The sequence below is a fragment of the Osmerus mordax genome, chromosome 17 (genome assembly GCF_038355195.1).
Source record: "Osmerus mordax isolate fOsmMor3 chromosome 17, fOsmMor3.pri, whole genome shotgun sequence".
NCBI classification, from domain to species: domain Eukaryota; kingdom Metazoa; phylum Chordata; class Actinopteri; order Osmeriformes; family Osmeridae; genus Osmerus; species Osmerus mordax.
This window is the reverse complement of record NC_090066.1, coordinates 11,907,291-11,922,149: the sequence shown is the minus strand read 5'-3', so window position 1 is coordinate 11,922,149 and position 14,859 is coordinate 11,907,291.

Genomic DNA, 14,859 nt, shown 5'->3' with positions numbered 1-14,859 from the left:
TAAACTCGTTGTCCTTGTCCAAGGGGAGGTTAGAGTCCTCTCCAGGGGTTAGAGTCCCTAAACTCGTTGTCCTTGTCCAAGGGGAGGTTAGAGTCCTCTCCAGGGGTTAGAATCCCTAAATTCGTTGTCTTGTCCAAGGGGAGGTTAGAGTCCTCTCCAGGGGTTAGAGTCCCTAAATTCGTTGTCTTGTCCAAGGGGAGGTTAGAGTCCTCTCCAGGGGTTAGAGTCCCTAAATTAGTTGTCTTGTCCAAGGGGAGGTTAGAGTCCTCTCCAGGGGTTAGAGTCCCTAAATTCGTTGTCTTGTCCAAGGGGAGGTTAGAGTCCTCTCCAGGGGTTAGAGTCCCTAAATTCGTTGTCTTGTCCAAGGGGAGGTTAGAGTCCTCTCCAGGGGTTAGAGTCCCTAAACTCGTTGTCCTTGTCCAAGGGGAGGTTAGAGTCCTCTCCAGGGGTTAGAGTCCCTAAATTCGTTGTCTTGTCCAAGGGGAGGTTAGAGTCCTCTCCAGGGGTTAGAGTCCCTAAATTCGTTGTCTTGTCCAAGGGGAGGTTAGAGTCCTCTCCAGGGGTTAGAGTCCCTAAATTCGTTGTCTTGTCCAAGGGGAGGTTAGAGTCCTCTCCAGGGGTTAGAGTCCCTAAACTCGTTGTCCTTGTCCAAGGGGAGGTTAGAGTCCTCTCCAGGGGTTAGAGTCCCTAAATTCGTTGTCTTGTCCAAGGGGAGGTTAGAGTCCTCTCCAGGGGTTAGAGTCCCTAAACTCGTTGTCTTGTCCAAGGGGAGGTTAGAGTCCTCTCCAGGGGTTAGAGTCCCTAAATTCGTTGTCTTGTCCAAGGGGAGGTTAGAGTCCTCTCCAGGGATTAGAGTCCCTAAACTCGTTGTCTTTGTCCAAGGGGAGGTTAGAGTCCTCTCCAAGGGTTAGAGTCCCTGAACTCGTTGTCTTGTCCAAGGGGAGGTTAGAGTCCTCTCCAGGGGTTAGAGTCCCTAAACTCGTTGTCCTTGTCCAAGGGGAGGTTAGAGTCCTCTCCAGGGGTTAGAGTCCCTAAATTCGTTGTCTTGTCCAAGGGGAGGTTAGAGTCCTCTCCAGGGGTTAGAGTCCCTAAATTCGTTGTCTTGTCCAAGGGGAGGTTAGAGTCCTCTCCAGGGGTTAGAGTCCCTAAATTAGTTGTCTTGTCCAAGGGGAGGTTAGAGTCCTCTCCAGGGGTTAGAGTCCCTAAATTCGTTGTCTTGTCCAAGGGGAGGTTAGAGTCCTCTCCAGGGGTTAGAGTCCCTAAATTCGTTGTCTTGTCCAAGGGGAGGTTAGAGTCCTCTCCAGGGGTTAGAGTCCCTAAACTCGTTGTCCTTGTCCAAGGGGAGGTTAGAGTCCTCTCCAGGGGTTAGAGTCCCTAAATTCGTTGTCTTGTCCAAGGGGAGGTTAGAGTCCTCTCCAGGGGTTAGAGTCCCTAAATTCGTTGTCTTGTCCAAGGGGAGGTTAGAGTCCTCTCCAGGGGTTAGAGTCCCTAAATTCGTTGTCTTGTCCAAGGGGAGGTTAGAGTCCTCTCCAGGGGTTAGAGTCCCTAAACTCGTTGTCCTTGTCCAAGGGGAGGTTAGAGTCCTCTCCAGGGGTTAGAGTCCCTAAATTCGTTGTCTTGTCCAAGGGGAGGTTAGAGTCCTCTCCAGGGGTTAGAGTCCCTAAATTCGTTGTCTTGTCCAAGGGGAGGTTAGAGTCCTCTCCAGGGGTTAGAGTCCCTAAACTCGTTGTCCTTGTCCAAGGGGAGGTTAGAGTCCTCTCCAGGGGTTAGAGTCCCTAAACTCGTTGTCTTGTCCAAGGGGAGGTTAGAGTCCTCTCCAGGGGTTAGAGTCCCTAAATTCGTTGTCTTGTCCAAGGGGAGGTTAGAGTCCTCTCCAGGGATTAGAGTCCCTAAACTCGTTGTCTTTGTCCAAGGGGAGGTTAGAGTCCTCTCCAAGGGTTAGAGTCCCTGAACTCGTTGTCTTGTCCAAGGGGAGGTTAGAGTCCTCTCCAGGGGTTAGAGTCCCTAAATTCGTTGTCTTGTCCAAGGGGAGGTTAGAGTCCTCTCCAGGGGTTAGAGTCCCTAAACTCGTTGTCTTGTCCAAGGGGAGGTTAGAGTCCTCTCCAGGGGTTAGAGTCCCTAAATTCGTTGTCTTGTCCAAGGGGAGGTTAGAGTCCTCTCCAGGGATTAGAGTCCCTAAACTCGTTGTCTTTGTCCAAGGGGAGGTTAGAGTCCTCTCCAAGGGTTAGAGTCCCTGAACTCGTTGTCTTGTCCAAGGGGAGGTTAGAGTCCTCTCCAGGGGTTAGAGTCCCTAAATTCGTTGTCTTGTCCAAGGGGAGGTTAGAGTCCTCTCCAGGGGTTAGAGTCCCTAAATTAGTTGTCTTGTCCAAGGGGAGGTTAGAGTCCTCTCCAGGGGTTAGAGTCCCTAAACTCGTTGTCTTGTCCAAGGGGAGGTTAGAGTCCTCTCCAAGGGGTTAGAGTCCCTAAATTCGTTGTCCTTGTCCAAGGGGAGGTTAGAGTCCTCTCCAGGGGTTAGAGTCCCTAAACTCGTTGTCCTTGTCCAAGGGGAGGTTAGAGTCCTCTCCAGGGGTTAGAGTCCCTAAACTCGTTGTCTTGTCCAAGGGGAGGTTAGAGTCCTCTCCAGGGGTTAGAGTCCCTAAATTCGTTGTCCTTGTCCAAGGGGAGGTTAGAGTCCTCTCCAGGGGTTAGAGTCCCTAAATTCGTTGTCTTGTCCAAGGGGAGGTTAGAGTCCTCTCCAGGGGTTAGAGTCCCTAAACTCGTTGTCCTTGTCCAAGGGGAGGTTAGAGTCCTCTCCAGGGGTTAGAGTCCCTAAATTCGTTGTCTTGTCCAAGGGGAGGTTAGAGTCCTCTCCAGGGGTTAGAGTCCCTAAATTCGTTGTCTTGTCCAAGGGGAGGTTAGAGTCCTCTCCAGGGGTTAGAGTCCCTAAATTCGTTGTCTTGTCCAAGGGGAGGTTAGAGTCCTCTCCAGGGGTTAGAGTCCCTAAACTCGTTGTCCTTGTCCAAGGGGAGGTTAGAGTCCTCTCCAGGGGTTAGAGTCCCTAAATTCGTTGTCTTGTCCAAGGGGAGGTTAGAGTCCTCTCCAGGGGTTAGAGTCCCTAAACTCGTTGTCTTGTCCAAGGGGAGGTTAGAGTCCTCTCCAGGGGTTAGAGTCCCTAAATTAGTTGTCTTGTCCAAGGGGAGGTTAGAGTCCTCTCCAGGGGTTAGAGTCCCTAAACTCGTTGTCTTTGTCCAAGGGGAGGTTAGAGTCCTCTCCAAGGGTTAGAGTCCCTGAACTCGTTGTCTTTGTCCAGAGGGAGGTTAGAGTCCTCTCCAGGGGTTAGAGTCCCTAAACTCTTTTTAAGAGTTTTGATAAAGGTATTAGATGTAATTTGGTTAAAAATGAGAAAGAGAAAATAACTCAATGTACTTTTATTTGGAGTTTAATTATAATTTGGTTTTAAGTTTTATTTGAGAGTTTTATCAGAGCCTGGCATACTGTTTGGGATAAACAGTTAGGCTGTGATAATGTTGTATTATGAAGAGGGTTATTATAACATACAATTCTGAAATAATTTGGGAAGACTCATCAAGTCTGATAAATTGTGGTTATGATGGTTTGAGCTAATTGGCTCATTTTGAACTGCAGCAAAACGAGTTATGAAGTTCTACCTATCTGACCTTTATAGAAAATATAGTTGGGAAAAATGTTTGGTTAATAGCTACATTAAGAACATGATTTGGTTTATATTTCATTTAAGAAGCATACGGATTCTGGTTTGGCATAATGAAAATTGCTTTGATCATATCTTTGATAAAAAGAGCTGTGATTTGGTAAAATAGAGAATCTAAAACAATATTGGTCTTAAACTTAACTGTTTTAAAAGACAGAAAAGGTTTTTTGGAGTGAAAGAAATTAGACTAACAGTTGATTTTCTAAAGAAGGGAACAAAGAAACAGATTGTCATTTCTAGGCATGACTAATAGGAGTTGACTATCAAATGATGATGTATGGTCTTACTAGATGCTGTTACATGTGTTTGCTCAACAATAAGAAAACTGAAGGGTCAATACTGCCTGGTAATTATAGATATGTTTACATTGGATTGAAATCTTTCCCAGTCCTGTACCAGATGCATTAACAACATTTGAATTGAATTATAGAAGATCATAATTACACAACTTAAACCTAATGCTAACTAGAAAAGAGATGTATTCTGCTAAATTCTGTTCCAGGTGAAGCAGTATACCAAAGAGTGGAGGAGTCAAACGAGGAGATTGGGTATTGATTAAAGTTATCAATGAAAGGAGGGATCTTATGAAATCTTTAAAATATCCTGTCTAATTTCTGGTTTTTCTATTTGTTTCGAATTTATTTAATTTTATTACAATTCTAAAAGCTTGGCTGAAGTTGTATGTATGTGGTGAAGGGGGCCTGTGAGCATGTCCAGGTCTGCCGTGGATACATGGATGTCGAATGTCCACTCTGTGGAGTGACGGTGGGTTTTCCCCTATAACATCATTAGGGTTTTCCCACTGTGTCCAGTGTGTCCTCACCACTTGGCCATAACGCTGCATAGTCTCATCATTATTGTTGATTTGTATGCCAACATTGTGTAATCAGTAATGGGATATTTTTAAATTTGTGTTTGTTGTCACACCCTAAAAGGGTGTGAAAGGAGGGATTTATTTGAACTTTAAAAATATCCACTTTAAATCCTTAAATGGGTTCTTGATTTCAATATCTGTGTTTAATCATTGGTGTTCGACTGTTCGCATCTCATTTGACTCAGTTACTGCTTGATCATGGGAGATAAGGTGATGCTGGGACTGTAACTCTTTTCTGCTTCAGGACGAGTCAGACCGGCGGGTCTGACTACCTAACCCCTGTTCTAAGGCCCCATTCCCCTGGAGACCATGTCCCCCCTTTCTCACTGGATGATATACCCCTTCCCCTTGAAGACCCTGTCCCACCTGCCCCAATATATCATCAGATGTTCTGGGAAGCCTGTTGTACATTTATGGACAGGACCATTCAAGGTCATCGAGAGAACCTTGCACGCCCTAAGGGTGCTGGGGAAAGGAAGTACGTGGTACCACTGGAGCATGTGTTGTGCTGCTCCAGAATCCAGTTGTACGTTGCAGGAGTTGGTGGAGAAGGGCCAGTGAACCTTTTGCTATTGCTACGAATGTGAGAGTCCGGAAAAGAGGGTTACGACTAGGTCAAGAGTGATACTGCTTGACCACACTAGAATTGTACTGGACTAAGAAGGTTTCCTCTATTTTACTTAAGAGTGTGCTATATCAATATCAACATGACTGTTGCTGTATCCCATGTATCAGGTCCCTGTGTAACAGGATCATTGTCTCGGCTGAGGAGAACCCGACGAAGGGGTTCCAAATGCCGTTGCTGGGGCTGGCTGACCAGGACGAGGAGACGGTAGTTGGTCCGGGCTATGTTGATTGATCTCTGGTGTTTTCAGAGATCAAAAGAGGGATTAAAGAATATATTGTGCTTATTAAAGTTATGCATTGTGTTTATTAAAGTTATGAACTTAGAAGTGTGCCCAGGCTTAAACATTGGGTCTCACACTGAGTGTGGGAAGCAGGCTGTTCTTTGTTTCTCTATCTTTTCAGTTTCAGAAACAACCTTGGATCTGGGTGGAGATGGCACCCGAGCAGGTGGGACGCGGAGGCAAGAACAACTCCCTGATGCACGAGAGAACAAGCTCAACCCTCTTTTCATCTTTTATTTTAATTGCACTGTATATTATATGCTGGGGCAGGGAAAGATAGCCAGTTGGACTTCGTGAACCAGCCCAAACTCTGTTGCGGGTAGGGAAACGTAGACAACCCCAGAGCTCTGTACTTGTTGATTTCCAACTGCTGCATTAAAGCTGAGATTATCGGACCTCTGTGACTCCAGACCACTCTTTCTAGAACACAGATTTGTGTCATAGAATACCATCATTACATATTGGAATAGACACAAAGATTATGAATCCTTCAAATGGTGACCCCGACGCTGAAAAGAGGGAGTCCAGAGGGTTCCGGCCCGACCGACGGATCGGGGGAGAGACCCATACACCGGTGCGAGGAGACAGACGTAATCGTCAGAGGCCTCAACATAAAAAAAGGTAAGCAGACACCTGTTAATTCAAAGTACTGCTATTCGGAACTGAGAACCAAATTTAGACGATTACTATGTTTCAACGTACCTAGTCAAACCAACAGTGGTGGGAAATCAACCGTTTTTGTGTTTTGTCCTTGTCCAAGGGGAGGTTAGAGTCCTCTCCAGGGGTTAGAGTCCCTAAACTCGTGGTCTTGTCCAAGGGGAGGTTAGAGTCCTCTCCAGGGGTTAGAGTCCCTAAACTCGTTGTCTTGTCCAAGGGGAGGTTAGAGTCCTCTCCAGGGGTTAGAGTCCCTAAACTCGTTGTCCTTGTCCAAGGGGAGGTTAGAGTCCTCTCCAGGGGTTAGAGTCCCTAAATTCGTTGTCTTGTCCAAGGGGAGGTTAGAGTCCTCTCCAGGGGTTAGAGTCCCTAAACTCGTTGTCCTTGTCCAAGGGGAGGTTAGAGTCCTCTCCAGGGGTTAGAGTCCCTAAACTCGTTGTCTTGTCCAAGGGGAGGTTAGAGTCCTCTCCAGGGGTTAGAGTCCCTAAACTCGTTGTCCTTGTCCAAGGGGAGGTTAGAGTCCTCTCCAGGGGTTAGAGTCCCTAAATTCGTTGTCTTGTCCAAGGGGAGGTTAGAGTCCTCTCCAGGGGTTAGAGTCCCTAAACTCGTTGTCCTTGTCCAAGGGGAGGTTAGAGTCCTCTCCAGGGGTTAGAGTCCCTAAACTCGTTGTCCTTGTCCAAGGGGAGGTTAGAGTCCTCTCCAGGGGTTAGAGTCCCTAAACTCGTTGTCCTTGTCCAAGGGGAGGTTAGAGTCCTCTCCAGGGGTTAGAGTCCCTAAACTCGTTGTCCTTGTCCAAGGGGAGGTTAGAGTCCTCTCCAGGGGTTAGAATCCCTAAATTCGTTGTCTTGTCCAAGGGGAGGTTAGAGTCCTCTCCAGGGGTTAGAGTCCCTAAATTCGTTGTCTTGTCCAAGGGGAGGTTAGAGTCCTCTCCAGGGGTTAGAGTCCCTAAATTAGTTGTCTTGTCCAAGGGGAGGTTAGAGTCCTCTCCAGGGGTTAGAGTCCCTAAATTCGTTGTCTTGTCCAAGGGGAGGTTAGAGTCCTCTCCAGGGGTTAGAGTCCCTAAATTCGTTGTCTTGTCCAAGGGGAGGTTAGAGTCCTCTCCAGGGGTTAGAGTCCCTAAACTCGTTGTCCTTGTCCAAGGGGAGGTTAGAGTCCTCTCCAGGGGTTAGAGTCCCTAAATTCGTTGTCTTGTCCAAGGGGAGGTTAGAGTCCTCTCCAGGGGTTAGAGTCCCTAAATTCGTTGTCTTGTCCAAGGGGAGGTTAGAGTCCTCTCCAGGGGTTAGAGTCCCTAAATTCGTTGTCTTGTCCAAGGGGAGGTTAGAGTCCTCTCCAGGGGTTAGAGTCCCTAAACTCGTTGTCCTTGTCCAAGGGGAGGTTAGAGTCCTCTCCAGGGGTTAGAGTCCCTAAATTCGTTGTCTTGTCCAAGGGGAGGTTAGAGTCCTCTCCAGGGGTTAGAGTCCCTAAACTCGTTGTCTTGTCCAAGGGGAGGTTAGAGTCCTCTCCAGGGGTTAGAGTCCCTAAATTCGTTGTCTTGTCCAAGGGGAGGTTAGAGTCCTCTCCAGGGATTAGAGTCCCTAAACTCGTTGTCTTTGTCCAAGGGGAGGTTAGAGTCCTCTCCAAGGGTTAGAGTCCCTGAACTCGTTGTCTTGTCCAAGGGGAGGTTAGAGTCCTCTCCAGGGGTTAGAGTCCCTAAACTCGTTGTCCTTGTCCAAGGGGAGGTTAGAGTCCTCTCCAGGGGTTAGAGTCCCTAAATTCGTTGTCTTGTCCAAGGGGAGGTTAGAGTCCTCTCCAGGGGTTAGAGTCCCTAAATTCGTTGTCTTGTCCAAGGGGAGGTTAGAGTCCTCTCCAGGGGTTAGAGTCCCTAAATTAGTTGTCTTGTCCAAGGGGAGGTTAGAGTCCTCTCCAGGGGTTAGAGTCCCTAAATTCGTTGTCTTGTCCAAGGGGAGGTTAGAGTCCTCTCCAGGGGTTAGAGTCCCTAAATTCGTTGTCTTGTCCAAGGGGAGGTTAGAGTCCTCTCCAGGGGTTAGAGTCCCTAAACTCGTTGTCCTTGTCCAAGGGGAGGTTAGAGTCCTCTCCAGGGGTTAGAGTCCCTAAATTCGTTGTCTTGTCCAAGGGGAGGTTAGAGTCCTCTCCAGGGGTTAGAGTCCCTAAATTCGTTGTCTTGTCCAAGGGGAGGTTAGAGTCCTCTCCAGGGGTTAGAGTCCCTAAATTCGTTGTCTTGTCCAAGGGGAGGTTAGAGTCCTCTCCAGGGGTTAGAGTCCCTAAACTCGTTGTCCTTGTCCAAGGGGAGGTTAGAGTCCTCTCCAGGGGTTAGAGTCCCTAAATTCGTTGTCTTGTCCAAGGGGAGGTTAGAGTCCTCTCCAGGGGTTAGAGTCCCTAAATTCGTTGTCTTGTCCAAGGGGAGGTTAGAGTCCTCTCCAGGGGTTAGAGTCCCTAAACTCGTTGTCCTTGTCCAAGGGGAGGTTAGAGTCCTCTCCAGGGGTTAGAGTCCCTAAACTCGTTGTCTTGTCCAAGGGGAGGTTAGAGTCCTCTCCAGGGGTTAGAGTCCCTAAATTCGTTGTCTTGTCCAAGGGGAGGTTAGAGTCCTCTCCAGGGATTAGAGTCCCTAAACTCGTTGTCTTTGTCCAAGGGGAGGTTAGAGTCCTCTCCAAGGGTTAGAGTCCCTGAACTCGTTGTCTTGTCCAAGGGGAGGTTAGAGTCCTCTCCAGGGGTTAGAGTCCCTAAATTCGTTGTCTTGTCCAAGGGGAGGTTAGAGTCCTCTCCAGGGGTTAGAGTCCCTAAATTAGTTGTCTTGTCCAAGGGGAGGTTAGAGTCCTCTCCAGGGGTTAGAGTCCCTAAACTCGTTGTCTTGTCCAAGGGGAGGTTAGAGTCCTCTCCAAGGGGTTAGAGTCCCTAAATTCGTTGTCCTTGTCCAAGGGGAGGTTAGAGTCCTCTCCAGGGGTTAGAGTCCCTAAACTCGTTGTCCTTGTCCAAGGGGAGGTTAGAGTCCTCTCCAGGGGTTAGAGTCCCTAAACTCGTTGTCTTGTCCAAGGGGAGGTTAGAGTCCTCTCCAGGGGTTAGAGTCCCTAAATTCGTTGTCCTTGTCCAAGGGGAGGTTAGAGTCCTCTCCAGGGGTTAGAGTCCCTAAATTCGTTGTCTTGTCCAAGGGGAGGTTAGAGTCCTCTCCAGGGGTTAGAGTCCCTAAACTCGTTGTCCTTGTCCAAGGGGAGGTTAGAGTCCTCTCCAGGGGTTAGAGTCCCTAAATTCGTTGTCTTGTCCAAGGGGAGGTTAGAGTCCTCTCCAGGGGTTAGAGTCCCTAAATTCGTTGTCTTGTCCAAGGGGAGGTTAGAGTCCTCTCCAGGGGTTAGAGTCCCTAAATTCGTTGTCTTGTCCAAGGGGAGGTTAGAGTCCTCTCCAGGGGTTAGAGTCCCTAAACTCGTTGTCCTTGTCCAAGGGGAGGTTAGAGTCCTCTCCAGGGGTTAGAGTCCCTAAATTCGTTGTCTTGTCCAAGGGGAGGTTAGAGTCCTCTCCAGGGGTTAGAGTCCCTAAACTCGTTGTCTTGTCCAAGGGGAGGTTAGAGTCCTCTCCAGGGGTTAGAGTCCCTAAATTAGTTGTCTTGTCCAAGGGGAGGTTAGAGTCCTCTCCAGGGGTTAGAGTCCCTAAACTCGTTGTCTTTGTCCAAGGGGAGGTTAGAGTCCTCTCCAAGGGTTAGAGTCCCTGAACTCGTTGTCTTTGTCCAGAGGGAGGTTAGAGTCCTCTCCAGGGGTTAGAGTCCCTAAACTCTTTTTAAGAGTTTTGATAAAGGTATTAGATGTAATTTGGTTAAAAATGAGAAAGAGAAAATAACTCAATGTACTTTTATTTGGAGTTTAATTATAATTTGGTTTTAAGTTTTATTTGAGAGTTTTATCAGAGCCTGGCATACTGTTTGGGATAAACAGTTAGGCTGTGATAATGTTGTATTATGAAGAGGGTTATTATAACATACAATTCTGAAATAATTTGGGAAGACTCATCAAGTCTGATAAATTGTGGTTATGATGGTTTGAGCTAATTGGCTCATTTTGAACTGCAGCAAAACGAGTTATGAAGTTCTACCTATCTGACCTTTATAGAAAATATAGTTGGGAAAAATGTTTGGTTAATAGCTACATTAAGAACATGATTTGGTTTATATTTCATTTAAGAAGCATACGGATTCTGGTTTGGCATAATGAAAATTGCTTTGATCATATCTTTGATAAAAAGAGCTGTGATTTGGTAAAATAGAGAATCTAAAACAATATTGGTCTTAAACTTAACTGTTTTAAAAGACAGAAAAGGTTTTTTGGAGTGAAAGAAATTAGACTAACAGTTGATTTTCTAAAGAAGGGAACAAAGAAACAGATTGTCATTTCTAGGCATGACTAATAGGAGTTGACTATCAAATGATGATGTATGGTCTTACTAGATGCTGTTACATGTGTTTGCTCAACAATAAGAAAACTGAAGGGTCAATACTGCCTGGTAATTATAGATATGTTTACATTGGATTGAAATCTTTCCCAGTCCTGTACCAGATGCATTAACAACATTTGAATTGAATTATAGAAGATCATAATTACACAACTTAAACCTAATGCTAACTAGAAAAGAGATGTATTCTGCTAAATTCTGTTCCAGGTGAAGCAGTATACCAAAGAGTGGAGGAGTCAAACGAGGAGATTGGGTATTGATTAAAGTTATCAATGAAAGGAGGGATCTTATGAAATCTTTAAAATATCCTGTCTAATTTCTGGTTTTTCTATTTGTTTCGAATTTATTTAATTTTATTACAATTCTAAAAGCTTGGCTGAAGTTGTATGTATGTGGTGAAGGGGGCCTGTGAGCATGTCCAGGTCTGCCGTGGATACATGGATGTCGAATGTCCACTCTGTGGAGTGACGGTGGGTTTTCCCCTATAACATCATTAGGGTTTTCCCACTGTGTCCAGTGTGTCCTCACCACTTGGCCATAACGCTGCATAGTCTCATCATTATTGTTGATTTGTATGCCAACATTGTGTAATCAGTAATGGGATATTTTTAAATTTGTGTTTGTTGTCACACCCTAAAAGGGTGTGAAAGGAGGGATTTATTTGAACTTTAAAAATATCCACTTTAAATCCTTAAATGGGTTCTTGATTTCAATATCTGTGTTTAATCATTGGTGTTCGACTGTTCGCATCTCATTTGACTCAGTTACTGCTTGATCATGGGAGATAAGGTGATGCTGGGACTGTAACTCTTTTCTGCTTCAGGACGAGTCAGACCGGCGGGTCTGACTACCTAACCCCTGTTCTAAGGCCCCATTCCCCTGGAGACCATGTCCCCCCTTTCTCACTGGATGATATACCCCTTCCCCTTGAAGACCCTGTCCCACCTGCCCCAATATATCATCAGATGTTCTGGGAAGCCTGTTGTACATTTATGGACAGGACCATTCAAGGTCATCGAGAGAACCTTGCACGCCCTAAGGGTGCTGGGGAAAGGAAGTACGTGGTACCACTGGAGCATGTGTTGTGCTGCTCCAGAATCCAGTTGTACGTTGCAGGAGTTGGTGGAGAAGGGCCAGTGAACCTTTTGCTATTGCTACGAATGTGAGAGTCCGGAAAAGAGGGTTACGACTAGGTCAAGAGTGATACTGCTTGACCACACTAGAATTGTACTGGACTAAGAAGGTTTCCGCTATTTTACTTAAGAGTGTGCTATATCAATATCAACATGACTGTTGCTGTATCCCATGTATCAGGTCCCTGTGTAACAGGATCATTGTCTCGGCTGAGGAGAACCCGACGAAGGGGTTCCAAATGCCGTTGCTGGGGCTGGCTGACCAGGACGAGGAGACGGTAGTTGGTCCGGGCTATGTTGATTGATCTCTGGTGTTTTCAGAGATCAAAAGAGGGATTAAAGAATATATTGTGCTTATTAAAGTTATGCATTGTGTTTATTAAAGTTATGAACTTAGAAGTGTGCCCAGGCTTAAACATTGGGTCTCACACTGAGTGTGGGAAGCAGGCTGTTCTTTGTTTCTCTATCTTTTCAGTTTCAGAAACAACCTTGGATCTGGGTGGAGATGGCACCCGAGCAGGTGGGACGCGGAGGCAAGAACAACTCCCTGATGCACGAGAGAACAAGCTCAACCCTCTTTTCATCTTTTATTTTAATTGCACTGTATATTATATGCTGGGGCAGGGAAAGATAGCCAGTTGGACTTCGTGAACCAGCCCAAACTCTGTTGCGGGTAGGGAAACGTAGACAACCCCAGAGCTCTGTACTTGTTGATTTCCAACTGCTGCATTAAAGCTGATATTATCGGACCTCTGTGACTCCAGACCACTCTTTCTAGAACACAGATTTGTGTCATAGAATACCATCATTACATATTGGAATAGACACAAAGATTATGAATCCTTCATGGGTCTCGGAAAATATACTTATTTTTTGTATTGGACGTATAGTTTTGCGTCTAGGTCAACTTGTTTGAGGTGTGGATGCTAGGTAAATGTTCGTTTTTCTCTCTGCCTAGCTCGTTAGCCATCACAGCTGCGCCATCACCGTGGCAACCAAACAAACACGCACCAGGAAAGCAAAAGGAACACGTTTTCGAAACTGCAGGTAGAGTCTTATTTCTGACCGCACAGAAATATAAAGGACATCTCTGGTTTCGGCAGAGTCTTGGGTCTCGGAAAATATCCTTATTTTTTGTATTGGACGTATAGTTTTGCGTCTAGGTCAACTTGTTTGAGGTGTGGATGCTAGGTAAATGTTCGTTTTTCTCTCTGCCTAGCTCGTTAGCCATCACAGCTGCGCCATCACCGTGGCAACCAAACAAACACGCACCAGGAAAGCAAAAGGAACACGTTTTCGAAACTGCAGGTAGAGTCGTATTTCTGACTGCACAGACATATACATAATATCTATGGTTTAGGCAGAGTCTTGGGTCTCGGAAAATATCCTTATTTTTTGGATTGGACGTATAGTTTTGCGTCTAGGTTAACTTGTTTGAGGTGTGGATTCTAGCTACATCAGTTATTCTCTCTGCCCAGCTCGTTAGCGATCACAGCTGCGCCATCGCCCTGGCAACCAAACAAACACGCACCAGGAAAGCAGAAGGAACACGTTTTTGAAACTGCAGGTAGAGTCGTATTTCTGACTGCACAGACATATAAACAATATCTCTGGTTTCGGCAGAGTCTTGGGTCTCGGAAAATATCCTTATTTTTGGGATTGGACCTACAGTTTTGCGTCTAGGTTAACTTGTTTGAGGTGTGGATTCTAGCTACATTTCTGTTTTTCTCTGCCCTCAGCGCGTTAGCAATCATAGCTACACCATCACCGTGGCAACGACAGACACGCACCACTCAGTCTCTCACACAGGTGATTGGTGCGTTTACTTGACCATGAGAAACCCGATTACTAGCAATTGTCGGTTTATGCCAATAATACGATTACTCCGTTTACATGTGTAATTAGTTATGCGATTACTCAATAAACGCGTCTACATGATTTTTTTTATTAATCGTTGTATGCTCCACGGACAAAACTTGCACCATCATCCTTCTGCAACAAAGTGTCGCCGTGTCTTCCTGTATCGGCCCTACTACTGTATGTTTCATTCAATCAACACATTGAATCCTACTAAGAAAGCCGAGTAAACACACTCAATGATAGGCTACAGATATTACTACCCCAACTATAATTGGGTGTGCTTTGCCTTCGGCAAGGGCACAACCTTTGTTCTCTAACATTTATATTATTATTATTATTTTTTATTTTATTTTTTGCCCCCCTAAAACTCAGTCAATATTTGGCCTACATAGACAACGTAGGTGTCAAAAGTTCCGTCTTGGTAGCGATTGAGTTGCTTCTATTGGAATTTACGTTCCGTTGCATGGTTTAGGCTTAAGTTAAGTTTTTGTGGCGAAAAGTGAAGCTAACGGTGGCTAATTTGCTAGCCACAGTCACTGACGTTACTAACGTCACTGCGTCACTAACGTCACGAAAACACGCGTGACTACCTTTGGCAGAACATTCGTTTCGCATCTGTTAACTTGGGGGATAGCTAGGCTAACTATAGCTTTACTGCAAGGCAGCTGCAGAAATGCCACAAGAAAAGAGGCCAGGGTGATAACTATTTACTCATTTTACTTTGTGATATGACACACAATTGTGATGTGTAATGTACAATATAAGCTGATATTATTAAGGAAGTACATCTACTTTCGGAAACAGTAGTGTACTATTTCACTGAAGTATTAGCATCATGACATTAGCCTGTGTTGCCCGGGCAACAAATACTACAGTGGTCTATGATGTATCTGTTCAATCGTTAAAATAAACATTCCTCACATATACATTTTCGTTGTAGGATTTATTCTGACATTAGTAAACGATTTGTTGGTGAAATTACCATTACCTGCGGTTTCAAACCAGTGTAGCTCACTGCAAAGCTGTAGCTTACGCGAGACACTACAAAAACATCTACAGTACACAGCTGTTTAGGAAGTCAAACGGCGACAGAACATGTTCGGCACTCCCCTTACTTAAATCAAAAGTCTATCTAACTACTAACCTGAACTTCATTGCCACAGCCTAAACGTTGTCAATCTGTTCATGAAAATAATTAATTTCAGCCTAAACCGTACAACGGAACGTTAAATCCAATTCAACCAACGCAATCGCTACCAAGACGAACACAGCAGTAGTCTAGTACTG